We start from the raw sequence: 16,366 nt of genomic DNA on the forward strand, positions 1-16,366 counted from the left end.
TATGCAAACCTGGCCATGATGTCTGATCAGTCTTTTGATGTGGTAGTTAATCGAGCCCGATAGATTGAGATTAGCTACACCGGAGATGACAGTGGAAGAGTAAAGAAAAATAGAGCAGAGGGTTCTTCAGGTATTCCCCACATGGGTGCTCCGGATAGCAGAGGCCAAAGTAATTACAGAGGAAAAAGTAGGAACAAGAGGAGTGGTTTTAGACACAAATCTCAAGATTCAGACCAGGGTACAGATCCAGCAGTGGTCACAGTTCGGGATACAGCAGTTCTGGGTCTGGTTCAGGATCCTCCTTGGCACCTTGCGCATAGTGTGAAAGAGGACATTCAGGACCTTGTCTGATGGGTTCAGGAGTATGTTTCAGGTGTGGCCAACCAGGTCACTTTGCTAGGAAATGCCCCGTGTTCAGCGAGCCACAAATGGGGTCACAGGGTTCTGTTGCAAATGTTCCTCGTCAGTTTTATCCTGGTGCTTCCAGATGGCAGTGATCGATTCGATGGCCAACAGGCCGAGGACAAGGAGGATGTGGATATGGAGGCGGTCAGAGGTAGAAGTCGATGTCGGTTCTGCAACGCAGGGTAGGGGTCAAGCACGGGTTTTCACCCTGACCCACCAGGATGCTCAGGCTTCCAATGCAGTTGTGGCAGGTATTCTTCTAGTCTGTTCCTATGAGGCTCTTGTTTTAATAGATCTGGGTGCTACGCACTCATTTGTCTCCCCAGTGTTTGCCATGAGATTGGGTAGAAACCCTACAACTTTAGAATGCCCTTTGTCTGTAGCTACCCCACTTAGTGATAACATAGATGTAGATATGGTTTTTTCGGGTAGCCCAGTAGTAGTGGATGGAAAGATCCTCCCAGCAGATTTGGTTCCTCTACCAGTAATGGATTTCGATGTAATCTTGGGAATAGATTGGTTGGCAGCTCATTATGCCACTTTAGACTGCAGGAACAAAAAGGTATATTTCCACATACTTGGTGTGGAAGAGTTTAGCTTTGATGGTGACAGGAGCGTGGCTCCATATAATTTGGTGTCAACAATTAGTGCTAGAAAAATGTTGAGGCGTGGATGTCATGGGTATTTGGCATTGGTGAGAGATATATCTGTAGAAGGTGTCAACATGGAAAATGTTCCTGTTGTCAGAGAATTCATGGATGTCTTCCCTGAGGAGCTTCCAGGGTTACCGCCAGGAAGGAAATAGAGTTCTGCATTGATGTTGTATCGGGTACAAACCCCATATCAATGCCGCCTTATAGGATGGCACCAGCAGAATTGAAAGAGTTAAAAGAGCAACTACAGGAGCTTTTGGACAAGGGTTTCATATGTCCGAGCACTTCACCCTAGGGTGCTCCTGTTCTATTTGTGAGAAAGAAAGATGGGTCCTTGAGGTTGTTTATTGACTATAGACAACTGAATAAGGTGACTGTGAAGAACAAGTATCCACTTTCTCGGATCGATGATCTGTTTGATCAGCTCCAAGGGGCTAGATTCTTTTCCAAGATAGGCCTACGATCAGGCTACCATCAGTTGAGAATTAGGAATGATAATGTGTCCAAAACAGCATTCAGGATAAGATATGGTCATTATGAGTTCTTGGTGATGTCTTTTGGACTCACTAATGCACCAGCAGCCTTCATGGACTTGATGAACAGAGTGCTCAGGCCATTCCTGGATCGTTTTGTCATCGTATTCATAGATGACATTTTGGTATACTCTCGGACTGAGGAAGAACACGTGTGGCATTTGAGGATGGTGTTGCAGACTTTGAGGGAGCACCAGCTATATGCCAAATTTTCAAAATGTGAATTTTGGCTAGAAAGCATCTCATTCTTGGGACACGTGGTTTCTAGTGAAGGCATTCAAGTGGATCCTAAGAAAATTGAGGCTGTAACTGATTGGCTTAGGCCTACAACAGTCACTGAGGTGCGAAGTTTTTTGGGCCTAGTTGGCTACTATAGGCATTTTGTGCAGGATTTTTCTAGGATAGCAGCTCCCCTAACTAAGTTAACTCGAAAGAATGTTCCATTCATTTGGACAGATGATTGTGAGGAGAGTTTCCAGAAGCTTAAGGAGTGTCTAACCACCGCCCCTGTGTTGACACTACCGATGAGTGGTGAAGGATATACCGTGTACTGTGACGCCTCCAGAGTTGGCTTAGGGTGTGTTTTGATGCAGAATGGAAAAGTAGTGGCTTATGCTTCAAGGCAGCTAAAGAGGCATGAGCAGAACTACCCCACCCATGATTTGGAAATGGCGGCTGTAGTCTTTGCACTAAAGATTTGGAGACACTACCTGTATGGTGAAGTGTGCGAGATATACACTGACCACAAGAGTTTGAAGTACATCTTCTAACAGAGGGATTTAAATTTGAGACAGAGGAGATGGATGGAGCTTTTGAAGGACTATAATTGTACCATCCAGTACCACCCTGGAAAGGCCAATGTAGTAGCAGATGCTTTGAGCAGAAAATATTCTGGCAGCTTGGCGCACATATCAGTGGAGAAGAGACCGTTGATTTAGGAAGTACATGAGTTGATGGATCAAGGTCTGATCTTGGATCTTTCAGATGAGGGGGTATTGTTGGCTAATTTTTCATTGAGACCAGACTTGCGAGACATAGTTAGAGTTTCCCAGCACAGAGACTAGCAATTGATGAAGATCATAGAAAGAGTACAGCAGGGTGAAGGTGGTGAGTTTAGATTTGCCAATGATGGTGCTCTTATGCAAGGTTCCAGGATATGTGTGCCCGACGTGGACAATCTTAGAAATGAAATCATGCGAGAGGCATACTATACACTGTACAATGTCCACCCAGGCTCCACCAAGATGTACCATGATGTGAAAGATAGCTATTGGTGGAATGGCATGAAGAGAGACATAGCAAACTTTGTGTCCAAGTGCTTGACTTGTCAGAAGGTGAAATTTGAACATCAGAGGCCGTCAAGGAAGCTGCAAGAGCTCCCTACCCAGAATGGAAGTGGGAAATGATTACTATGGATTTTGTGACTGGGTTGCCTAGTACCACGCGAGGATATGATTCGATATGGGTAATTGTAGACCGCTTAACCAAATCAGCTCATTTCTTGCCTGTGAAGACCACATATTTTGTTGCACAGTATGCCCGGCACTACATTCGAGAAATAGTTAGATTACATGGGGTTCCTGCTTCCATAATATCTGACAGAGGGCCTCAGTTCACTTCTCAATTTTGGAGAAAGTTGCAGGAGGCACTTAGCACGCAGTTGAACTTTAGTACCGCTTTCCACCCTCAGACAGACGGACAGTCTGAAAGGAAAATCCAAACAGTGGAAGACATGCTTCGCATGAGTGTTTTGGATTTTAGAGGTCAATGGGATGATCAGCTACCTTTGGTGGAGTTTGCCTACAATAACAGTTATCACTCCAGCATAGGGATGGCACCCTATGAGGCACTATATGGCAAAAAGTGTAAGTCTCCTCTGTGTTGGACGGAAATGGGAGAAGCGAAGATGCATGATGTAGACCTAGTGCAGTACACTTCAGAGATAGTTCCTTTAATCAGGGAACAATTGAAAACAACTTTCAGTAAGCAGAAGAGTTATGCAGACCCCAGACGGAGGGATGTAGAGTTTGCAGTAGGCGACTATGTATTCCTGAAGGTTTCTCCGATGAAGAGAGTCATGAGATTTGGAAAGAAGGGCAAGTTGGCACCTCGGTATATTGGACCTTTTGAGGTTACTGATAGAGTTGGAGCAGTTGCCTATCGGTTGGAGTTACCACCCAACCTTTCTTATGTTCATCCTGTATTCCATATCTCTATGCTCAGAAAATACATACCTGATCCTTCTCATGTGCTACAGCCGGATGTAGTAGAGCTGAAAGAAAACCTAACGTTTGAGGAGCAACCTGTAGCCATAGTAGACTACCAAGTGAGGCAGCTAAGATCAAAATAGATCCCTATGGTTAAGGTTTTGTAGAGGAGTCAGTCAGTGGAAGAGTGCACCTGGGAGTCAGAGCGGGACATGCGTAGCAAGTACCCTTATCTATTCAATGTGTAATTCTATACTTTATTCTGCCTTGTGTAAAATTCGAGGATGAATTTTCTGTAAGGGGGGAAGAATGTAACACCCCTAATTTTTAAATTTATTATTTTGTGGGAAAATATTAATATTTTCAATTATTTAAATTTTAGGAAATTATTTGAAATTTTTCAGATTTTAGAAATCGGGTTCGATTTTTTGAAATTATGAAACTTTGATGATTTTTAAAAATTAATTTAAAGACCACGTGGCAAAACTAAAAATATATTTGGACCCTATGAATTTTTTTGAAATTTTTGGGCCTTGTTTTCGATCCCAAGGCAGAGTAAAAATTCAAAATTTTGTATCCTGAATCGAATCGGCCGAATCGAATTGGACCGGATAGGACCGATTGAATCAGACCGGCCTCCCACTTTCTTTTATTCTCTTCCCCGCGCGTCCTGACCCTTCTTCCTCTCTCTCCCGTTTTCTCTCTCCTCCCTCCTCCCCACGTCGGCCAGCCACCGCCCCAGCCTCCCCACCTCGCCGGGGCGTCACCTCGCCCTTCCCTCCTTGTCGGCCGCCGCTTGGAAAGCTGGGAAAATGCGTGCGAAGCCATGCGACACGCAGCGCGATGCCTCGTCTTCCCGGCCGAAATCTAGCCGATCCAGCCACCGATTAGGCCGGGTCTTGTGTCAAACACCATCTACACCTCGAGAGCTTTCCATAAACACCAAGAACACCAAAATCCATTGAGCGATTTGTCTAATTTTTGTCCGGAAAGTTTTAGCCCATTTTGACTTTTGGGCTAGATTTCTCGCAAATCATAAACCCCACAAGAAAACCGAGAGTACCAAAGCGCTCCACTCGTTAAGAGATTCGCGAGAATATAAATTTCAAAATTTTTCGACACCGTTTTTTGGTGGGTCCCACGAAACTTCGTTGTGTTTTTTCGAGCATTAAATGAGCTTAGAAAATTCTGTAAAAATTATATACTAACCCCCGTATTGTGGGCTTCATGTAGGTACCTTCAATTCACGAAAATTCGATAGTTGCCCCGGTTTGTGAATTTCCGGCTAGACAGACCGGCTACCAAAAAAGTCTTGTAATTGGATTGAGATTTTGGCTACCCCACCTTTGTTAGACGTCTTGAGCGCGTCCCCGGAGTCGGAATCAGCATAGGTAAACCCAAACCTTGCTTTTTCGTAATTTTCTAATGCTTGAATTGGATTAAAAATTCATAAACTATTCATGGTAGCTCAGAAAATTATAATTCCTTTTGCATTAGCTTAGTAATGATGCTAAGGACCGCGATTCAAAGTTTTAAAATTTTTAGAACTCATTTGGGTAGTTTTTGTAAGAGGATTAAATTATGAGGACTAAACTGTAATTTTACATGTTGTGATTGATGACTGTTTGGATGGGCCCAGGAGGGGCTGTGTGATGTGATTGAGTTGTGGATATATGGTTTGTGGATATGGAAGTGTGTTTTAAGCCTTTTTGCAGGTTGGGTAGGTCTTAGGTATAGGGGTGACTCTGCCGGATTTTCGGCACGACTTAGGACATCTTTGGTTTTTTTCTTAGTTTGTATTGAGTCAAATTTATTAAATGATTGTAATAAAATTTTCAGGTGAGTCGGGACAGCCTTCCTCCTTCGCCCAGCAGCCACAGTGACTGCGGTTAAGTCTGTGAGGAAAATATTAATTTTAATTGTAATTTCGATATTATTATATGTTCAAGCATGCCCATGCATCATTTATAAATATGTATCTATGTAGTTAAACTCTAGGCACATTTTATGTTACATTCACAACTGTTAAAGTGCCATGGATGTTGTTGTGGTAATTTGGAGCAGTGTGCGTGAGTTGGGGTGCGTGTAATATGGTGTTGGCTATGGACAGGACGGGTAGACACGGCTTGAGATCTTCGCTGGGACCCGGTCCTTCGGGATAGACACGGCTTGAGTTCTTCACTGGGACCTCGATTTGGTTTATTAAGCGAAAGTCCGGCTTCATTTGCACAAAGTTGGATTAAGAGGGCTGTATAGGGGATCAGCTCCCATATATGTATTGTTTGACCTTATCGGGTGTGTGAGTGCTCCATATTACCTTTTTACTGTTATGATGTGAAAATATTAACGATGTTGCATTTCACTCTACATGGTGTATTAGCTTGAGATAGTTATGGAGATCATGGTTAAAATTAATATTTTACTCTCTGAGTCGAACGCTCACTCCTGTTCATTATTTTTCCAGGCTACAGGAGATTTCTTGTTGAGTTTTAACCTGCCTCTCTCTCGCAGGTCGTCTATTAAAGTCTGTAGTGTTTGTATAATTCTGTTAACTCCTAGAATTTTCACATGTATTAGAAATATTTATTTGATTTGGGTCTGTAATATAATTTGCCATGTTGGACCTGTAAACTTATTATATGCATGTATGTTGGACTGGATGAGGGAGCTGAGCTCCCATTTAACTTTATGTTATTATGAGTATGTGGAGGGTGAGCTGAGCTCCCCAATTGATTATATTTTATTTACAGGTCGGGTGAGTCAAAAAATCCTCGTTAAAAAGTCCATTTTATGGTTGGACTCTGTCCTGTTGAATTCTTGAAATTGGGCCCAAATGGGCCTTAGAGTTGGATTGGTGAATAGTTAGGCTTACTACGGGCCTCGGGGCTTTAGGCTGGCCCAGGTCCTAGTGCCGGTCCAGCCCATAGGTTGGGTCGTGACAGATTGGTTGAATATTAAATTAATGATATTTATTTATTTCATATATGAATAAGTATGTTTATATTTTAATAAGATTTTCAAAGTTCAAGAAACGAAAAATGACTTCCTCTTTTGAAAAATAAAAGTCATATTCCTTAAAAATGACTTAGTTTTCCTTTGATCAAGAAAATATTTTCTATTGATTAATTAATCTGAGTACCCCTAAATACCAAAAAATATGAAAAATATTTTCATGAAACAAATGGAGCCTAAAATTAATTATAAATTTATTTAATAGTCAAAATTGAAATTGTGTGTAATTATTTAACAATTGACTATGATAATTTTTTTAATTATGAGATATGCGCATATCAGCTCATAATAGTCAAAAATAATATCTGAATTACAATATAAAAAAATAATTTTTTATCCTAATTAATTGTCACGTAAAAACCTATAATTAAATTTAATTTTTATTATTGAATAAATTAAAGTTTTAAAATTGAAAATCCATATATAAGCTGAGACTCTATAATTGACTCTCAAAAACTTACTATTAGGCGAAAAATATCAGGCTAAAATATTGCCATTTTGACCCATTTAGTTTAAAATATTATGTTAAAATATTGTCATTTGGATTAATTTGGTAATTGCAAGTGTTATTCTATAATAAAAGATTTTAGTTAATAAGAATATAACTCTTCTTACTAATAAAACTCTTTTAAAAAAATTTCAATTTAAAGCTAAATTCTAAGTAGATGAGTAGAATTCTTTTTTAAAGTTATCTATTTTAAATACAAAAGCATAACTATCCCACTCCAGTACCTCAGAGTACATAAATTGCAAAATAATAATCTTATCTATAATTTAGCTTAATAATTTAAAAAATTAGATGTTTAAATTCTGTCAGCCCCATTCTTTAAATTTTTGAGAGTTTAAACATTAATTTTTAAAATATTTCAGTCAGTTAAAGATGATTTAAGGATGTTATGTATATACAGCTATAGTTTAAAAATTAAAATATAATTAGTACAAAAAAAAAGTTAAAACATCACATAGTTTAATAAATGAAATAGAATTTTGATAAAACGAAATTATATTTATAATATAATATTTGAAAATAGAAATCATAAAATATAAATATTGTTGAAAATATATATATATAAAATAACTTACAATTTTAAAATTGTATCAATGATATAAAAGATAATTAAGTTATAAACAACAATTTATATTTATTATTTTGCAATTTAAATATCACTAATATTAAAAAAAAAATCATTTCAATTACTATGGAAACAAATAAAGAGAGAGGAAGAGGAAATACAGCATATATATACACACTTGATGAGAAAGTCAAATTCTTTGCCCTATTTTTCTATGTTTTTCATAATAATTTATTAATTTTTTAAAGCAAGTATATTCCCTTTTGTTTGTATGGCAGAGACAACTATTCAACATTTGCTTTTTTTAATATTAAAAATTTAAAATAATGTAAATTAATTTATTATGAGTGAATTAAATTTATATAATTTTAAAAATTAATAAAAAATATAATAAATTTATTTTAAAATTTAAAATTAAATGATATATATATATATATATATATATATATATATATATATATATATATCTTTTATCAAATACAAAATTATGTTATTTACTACTTAAAAATATAAGGTATTATATGGTTACATTTTTATGAATGAATATTTAAAGAAAAATAATTAATAACTATTTAAGAAATAAAATTTTAATTTAATTTTAATAGGTATCTAATTATTTAAAATTTTAATATTTTACTTTCTGATATTGATTCAGATTTTTTCACTTCACACTTTAAATCTTAGGTTTTGGTGTATTGAGGAGATCTATTGATTTGGGTTTAGTTTGGATCTAATCTGTTAATCATTAATTAATAAAATTAAGCAATTTATATTTATAATTACATATAATTCATAAAATCCCTATAAAAATAAATCAATTTAAAAATCAATAAAGTAATTCAGTTACAGTTCAACCATTTTTTTTCTCTTCAAAATCGAACAGACCCAAAATAATCAAAATTCTTAAAATGCAAGACTGAATCAAATCAAATTATTTTAAAAATCAAATAAAATTATCGAATTAAGATGATTTGGTTCAATTTATTCTATTCAAACCGAATAATGCTCACATTTTTCTATATAGTGGTGTATGGTATGCATCAAATTTTCTTTTCTTCCCTTTTTAATATAGCAGGAGTTTTGAGTTGATTTTATTGCTCGGATTCCTCTTAGTTTGTCTCGCCAGGATTTGGCACCATACAAAAATGATTAAGTACATCGTAAAATTCGAGTATCATGCCTTGATTAATTCCAATACTGATTTGTCACAGTTTGTTGTTTCTAGAGAATGAAAATGAATCTGGAGTTTCATATACCTCACAAAGTAAAAAACTTTGTGTGGAGAGCACTTAGAAGTGTCTATCCTACTTAGGCCACTTGTGGTGTGTGTGAAAATGATAATGATAATGTTTTTATTCATTGCTCGAATGCTCAAAATTGTTGACAACTCCTTGGCATCCCCATTCAGTCATAAGTTTTTTTTCTAGTATATGTGACTTTCTGAATTTTATTTTCTCTAATGTTGTTAGGAAAAATTTGTATTTTGCTATGGTATTTACGGTATTGTCACAATTTGTTAATCTAGCAGGGCAAAGATATTGTTTCGTAGGAAATTGTTAGGGTGGTGTTGCAGTTTTTGCTTGATTAGGAGCAAGTTTAATTAGTTTACCGGAAAGGAGAGGAACAAGAACAGAGTGGTCATAATCATATACAGGACATTGAAAGATGCTGTAATAGCTGTGAAAAGAGTAGAAGATAGAATTATACTAGTAAAGCTAGTACTAGAAGGAGAAACAATAAATGTAGTTAGTGCTTATGCCCCACAAATAGGACTAGATAATGAGAGTAAACAAAGGTTTTGGGAAAATATAGATGATCTAATACAAAGCATACCAAATGAAGAGAATGTTTTCATCGGTGGAGATTTGAATGGACATGTAGGAAGTGATAGGCAAGGTTATGAGAATGTTCATGGAGGTTTTGGTTTTAGCAGCCGAAATGAGGAGGGAAAAATCATCCTGGATTTTGCTATGGCATACGACCTAATACTAGCAAATACTTACTTTATAAAAAGAGAGTCACATTTAGTGACTTTTAAAAGTGGGCAACATAGAAGCCAAATTGACTTTCTCTTAACTAAAAAGACAAATAGAGCTCTATGCAAGGATTGCAAGGTCATTCCAGGAGAGGCTTTAACAAGTCAACATCACTTAGTGGTCTTGAATGTCAAGTTTATGAACAATTCAAGTAAGGTTAGGAGAAATAGTGTAGCTCGAACAAAGTGATGAGAGTTAAAAGGAGTAAAGCAAGTGTAGTTCAAAAATGAGCTTCTCAAGTCGTGGAAGCTGGATGTGGAGGCCAATGATATGTGGATATAGATGGCATCAAAGATTAGAGAAGTAGCTAGAAAAGTACTTGGAGAGTCTAGAGGACATGGACCACCCTCAAAAAAGAGATGGTGATGGAATGAGGAAGTACAAAAGATAGTGAAGAGAAAGAGGGAATGGTATTAGAAATTATCTAAGTATGATAATAATGAGGTATATGAACAGTACGAGATAGCAAAGAAAGAGGCAAAAAAGGCAGTTAGTCAAGCAAGAGCGCAGGCCTTTGAAAAATTATATGAGAAACTTGAAACTAAAAAAGGGGAGAAACATATTTATAGTGTGACGCCCTTACCCGTCTACTGTATAGCCGACCAAGAAGTGCCACATTTGGTACCGGAGTACCCTAGCTTGTCTTGTCATGTCTATTGTAAATTTTAATGTCATTTAAATCAGGTAATTTATGTGTAGAAATTTTTTTTTTTATATCTTATTTCTGTGGAGACCCGGACAGTGCCTCCCCTGTTTTTTTAGCATCTGACGGGTTTCCACTAATCACCTATTAACATGTCCAAATTCATTTCACACATTTCCCTATCATATCTCTTTTATCATATCATTCACAACTATTTATGAGATCTCAAATGAAGTATCATCTATTGCATTCATATGGAAATTCATAGATAATAAATTATAAGTTTTAATTTCAATCTCAAGTTTAATTACAAGTCTAAAATGAAATACATCATGACTAGACATAATGAACCAAAATACTAGTCTATACATGGGCCCTACCAAAATACAAAAGACTAGTGAGGTGACTTTGGTTGGTGGCAGATCTAGTCGGAACTCTATCCGAACACTACTGTGGCTGCTGCTACTGTAGCGGCTGCTGATCTTCAGTACCTACGCAATGGAAAACCAACGCGCTAAGCATAACGCTTAGTGGTGCATAATTTATAATAACAATAATTAAACAATTGAATTAATATCTACAAATTATAATTTCTGAGTCTTTTACATTTTTATTGCTCTTTGGAAACAATTAACATTATCGGGATCTTTTATTATTACTTATTATATTTTAAGTCTTAATTAATTTTTATCAGTGCCCAAGAAACCTATAACAAATTATAAAAGCTGGATGCACGGTGTATCATCGTTAGACGACCATATGTCCGCCGATATCGCCTATCGTGCATGAGGCCACCGTTGGGCACGAGACATTATCGGAGCTTGTAAAGCCAGAAATAAGATTAGGCACAATGGCCAATGGGTAGCCATATAGCCTGTAGAATAATCATATCAGATATATATTGTCAGTTCATGATTTGCTCAATAAGCAGTACTGCTATCTGTGGTCCCTAATTGGTATACCAATTGATCCAACTATATACATATAAGTCTAGGTATACTATGGGCAATTAAACATTTTTAATTATTTTAGCACTATTCACTGTTACTATTTTCTGGTACTGTTCTGATAAGTGCATAATTTATTAATTTTACTCCTATCACATTTAGTGTTTTTAATGTGTTTTTATGTTTAATTCAGTTGGTTAAGTATAGTTATCTATTAGGCATATGTTTAGAGAGTTGTTGAAATAATTGTGTTAAATAGAGAAATTTGACTCTTGCTGTATTTTTCATAGTTTTGGTAAAGTCCCAGAGTATAGAAGTGTGGAAGGAAACTTGGAAAGGTCGAAGGATTAAGAAGCGTTGTTGATACAAAGTACACGGGTCGTGTAAGCACAACCACAGACCCATGAAACATTCTGCCAGAAGAAATCTAGAGAGCCGAAGAAGAAACAAAGTACACGGGCCGTGTAACTTGACTCATGTAAATCCTGGAGACTCGTGTAACTTTCTGTGCCGATACAAAATAGACCCACTCAGCTCCAGTAAGTTACACGGCCCTGGGCCGTGTAGTGATACACGGGACGTGTATCCGTCGACAATCAGTTTCCTGATTTTGCTCCAGTTGCAGTTTTTGACAGAGACTCTAAAAAAACCTAACCCTAGACCATTCATTATAAATAGAAGAGATAGCAGCCGACTCAAATATCCAATTCAAACGCCTCCAACATCAAATTCGGCAGCCTCTCCATTCTCTTTCTTTTAGATTTCTTTATTTTTCTTTTGTAAGCCATGAACATGAGTGGCTAAGTTTTTAATTCAGTTCAAGGGATTCAAGTTCTTTTGCTTGATTTGTGAGACCAGGTTCTTAATTTAATTTATGTTTTTTTAAATATCTATTATTTTCTGATTTCATTGTCTTTGATCTATTGAATGATTTGCTAAAAAGGCCTATTAGTTAATTGTTTGATGTGATCAATTGCTAGTTCATCTTCATAATCCGTAATTGTTGTGTAAGATTGAACATGAGTAGCAATTAGGTTTTATTGATTATGATCGCAGTTTTCGATAATAACCTAAGGAAACAATAGGGTGAATTAAATGATTTATGCTTCATAAATTGTTGTTCAGCTTAACTACTTCCTATTCTTAAAGCAGTTATTAATTTGATAAGGATTGCTTAATACCAATTCAGTTAATAATTAGAGTCAACAAGAGTGCTGGGCTCGAATTGATGAGTATAGGGAAGTTAGGGGTTTACCTCGCTGTTTGGTAAATCTACGTTAAGTATTCAATAAAAGATAATTGTATTTCTTTTGTCTATGATCAAATCAATGCATTGGAATGAGAATTACTTTAGACTGAAGTTTGTTTAAATTGAGATTTTCATATGTAGTCCTTGAATTTCTGATTTCTCTGATTTTGTGTTACAAAACCCCCACAATCTTTGTTTCTTTCGTTTTCCATTACACAAGTGCACGAAATTTAATAATTCAGTCTCTAGGGTTCGACCTGGATTTACTGCTTGCCACAGAAAATAGTTCATAATTGGTAATTTCAGATAATTTAATTTCTGGTGGATTCGACAGCCATAAAGAATTTTGGCACCGTTGCCGGGGAGTGAAGTTTATTAGATTTCGTGTTTTTGGTGTTAGATATTCTGTTATTAATTTTATTTGTGGAGTGTTGCTGTTTTCAGGTTTTCGAAAAAAAAATTACGGAGTTACTATTCATTAAAAATTTTGATTGAATTAGGAGGGTGGCCTATACCTATTTTAAAGGAAACAACGCTCTGATCAAGACCAATTAATCCATAGGATTTCTTTGGCCCCACCCTCTTGAGGCCAAATTCCATTGTTTTCTAGGGTTTTGAGGCATTTTTCTGTTTTTACTTTGATTTTTTTTTTGTTTATGTTTATGACAAGAACTTCTCAATCTGGTGAATTGATCTTTGATCCAGAAGTAGAAAAAACAGCTAAACAGTTGAGAAAATTGGCTAAGCAGGCTAAGTAGATTCCGAGTACATCTGAAGGAGTCCAATCTCCAAGGGAGATAAGTTTGGATTCAGATTTGGATTCAAATTCTGAAAACGAAACTATGGCTGCTGCTAGAACTTTGAAAGAGTTGGCTGCTCCTGATCTAAACCAATAGCCTTTGTGTATTCAATACCTTGTTTTAAATGTTGCTTTTGAGTTGAAATCTGGACTAATCCATTTGTTGCCTAAGTTTCATGGTCTTGAACGGTGAGGATCCACATAAGCATTTAAAAGAATTTCATGTTGTGTGTTCCAGCATGAAACCTCAAGGAGTTTGAGAGGATCAAATCAAGCTTCGAGCTTTTCGCTTCTCACTGGAAGGCACAGCTAAGGATTGGTTGTATTACCTTCCTTCTGGATCTGTCAACTCATGGAATGGGATGAAGCATATATTTTTGGAGAAGTATTTTCCTGCTTCCTGTGCTGCCAACATAAGAAAAGAAATTTGTGGCATTTGGCAGTATAATGGAGAGAGCTTGTATGAGTATTGGGAACGATTTAAGAAACTGTGTGCAAGCTGTCCCCATCATCAAATAAGTAAGTAGCTTCTGATTCAGTATTTCTATGAGAAACTTCTACCAATGGACCACAGTATGATAGATGCTGCTAGTGGAGGAGCTTTGGTTGACAAGACACCAGAAGAGGCAAGGAGGCTGATTGCTAACATGGCAGCAAATTCTCAGCAGTTTGGAATGAGAATGGATCACACACCTATGAAGGTTAATGAGGTAAGTACATCTAACCTTGAAAAACAAATTTCTTATTTAACTTCTTTGGTGAGGTAGTTGGCTGTAGAGAATATGCAAACTGTTAAGGTATATGGAATTTGTTCGGGTTTGGGTCATGCTACTGACATGTGTCCTGCGTTACAAGAGGATGAATCAATGCAACATGCTAATGCAGTAGGACATTATGGACAGCCATAATGCAGGTATGATCCCTTTTCTAATACTTATAATCCAGGATGGCGAGATCATCCCAATTTGAGTTATGGGAATTAACTAGTGCAAAACTGATACCAGCAGCAAAGACCATAAGTGAATCAACCACCTCCACCTCCCTCAAATCAAGGTATGTCACTTGATGAAATTATTAAGGCTTTGGCTAACAATACACAACAGTTTCAACAGGAGACCAGAAATAGCATTCAAAATATAGAGAGGCAGATTGGTTAGTTAGCTTCATCTGTGAGTAAGCTGGAAGCCTAAGGTATCACAAAGCTTCCATCATAAATAGTCATAAACCCCAGAGAAAATGCAAGTGTGATACTATTACGGAGTGGGAAAGAAGTTGATAATCAAACTCCACATGAGCCAATAAAAAAGAAGAAGCAAGGAGCAAAAGAGTCTAAAGTTTCTTAAGTTGAGGTAAATACTAGACCTAACTTGAATAAGGTTAATAATTCTGTTCTTCCTCCATTCCCATGCAGGTTGGCTAAAAATAAGAAAGAAGAATAAGAGAAAGAAATTTTGAAGACTTTTAGAAAGGTGGAGGTCAATATACCTTTACTTGATGCGATTAAACAAGTTCCCAAGTATGCTAAATTCCTTAAGGAACTATGCGCTACAAAGCACAAGTTGAGGAATAACAAGAATATCAGTGTGGGGGAAAATGTGTCAGTATTAATTCAGCAAAAATTACCCCCTAAGTGTAAAGATCCAGGTTCGTTTTCTATTCCCTATAAAATAGGTGATTCTAAATTTGAACGTGTAATGGCAGATTTAGGAGCATCTATTAATGTTATGTCAAATTCAGTTTTTCAAACTTTAAATTTAGGCCCTTTGAAAGAAACCAGTGTCATTATTTAGTTAGCTGATCATTCTAACGCTTACCCATTGGGAGTAGTTGAGGATGTGTTGGTGCAGGTTGGAGAATTGATTTTTCCTGCAGATTTTTACATTATGGATATGGAGGATAGTGTTCCCACATCAAAGTCAGCTTTAATTTTATTTGGACGACCTTTCCTAAAACCTGCTAAGATAAAAATTGATGTGGATGATGGTACCCTAACTATGGAGTTTGATGGAGTGACTGTCAAATTTAACATCTTTAATGCCATGAAGTATCCTACCGATAATCATTCAGTCTTTTCTATTAATGTTATTGATATAATTGTGTAGGATGTTTTTTAGTTAAGCATGGAAGATGAGTTAGAAGTGGTGACTAGTCAAGGAATTCAAGAAGTCAGTACCAATCAGCCATTAAGTGTAGAGGTTCAAGAGGTAGTAATGGCATTGCAGTCATTACCTCCTGTTCAAAAAAGGTATGGAGTATCAAAGATCGACTTACCTATATCTCACACAAAATTGTTACCTTCTCTTGTGCAGGCACCAGTCCTTGAACTCAAGCCTTTACCTGAGCATTTGAAGTATGTTTACTTGGGAGACAATCAGACACTTCCAGTTATCATCTCAAGTAATTTAACAAAGATTCAAGAAGATAGATTGATTAGGGTTCTGAGAGTACACAAGGAAGCAATTGGATGGACAATAGCTGACATCAAAGGTATAAGTCCATCGGTGTGCATGCACAGGATTTTACTGGAAGACGATGCTAAACCGAGTAGAGAAGCTCAAAGGAGATTGAACCCACAGATAATGGAGGTTCTGAAGAAGGAGATTTTAAAGCTACTAGATGCAGGAGTTATTTACCCAATTTCAGACAGCAATGGGTAAGTCCAGTCCAAGTAATGCCAAAAAAATCAGGAGTCATTATGGTAGCAAATCAAGATAATGAACTTGTTCCAACAAGGATTCAGAGTGGATGGCGAATGTGCATAGACTACCGTAAGCTAAATTCAACAACAAGGAAGGACCACTTCCCACTA

At 36.7% G+C, this 16,366-nt stretch overlaps 1 non-coding gene across 1 annotated transcript; it reads right to left on the bottom strand.

Annotated features, from left to right (window-relative positions):
• Positions 1-13,967: 13,967 nt before the first annotated feature.
• LOC131170758 (small nucleolar RNA R71) lies at positions 13,968-14,074 on the bottom strand. Its single transcript, XR_009141526.1, has one exon. It is a non-coding gene; the product is annotated as a small nucleolar RNA R71 (small nucleolar RNA).
• Positions 14,075-16,366: the final 2,292 nt, after the last annotated feature.

Source organism: Hevea brasiliensis, chromosome 11 (assembly GCF_030052815.1).
Source record: "Hevea brasiliensis isolate MT/VB/25A 57/8 chromosome 11, ASM3005281v1, whole genome shotgun sequence".
Taxonomy (NCBI): domain Eukaryota; kingdom Viridiplantae; phylum Streptophyta; class Magnoliopsida; order Malpighiales; family Euphorbiaceae; genus Hevea; species Hevea brasiliensis.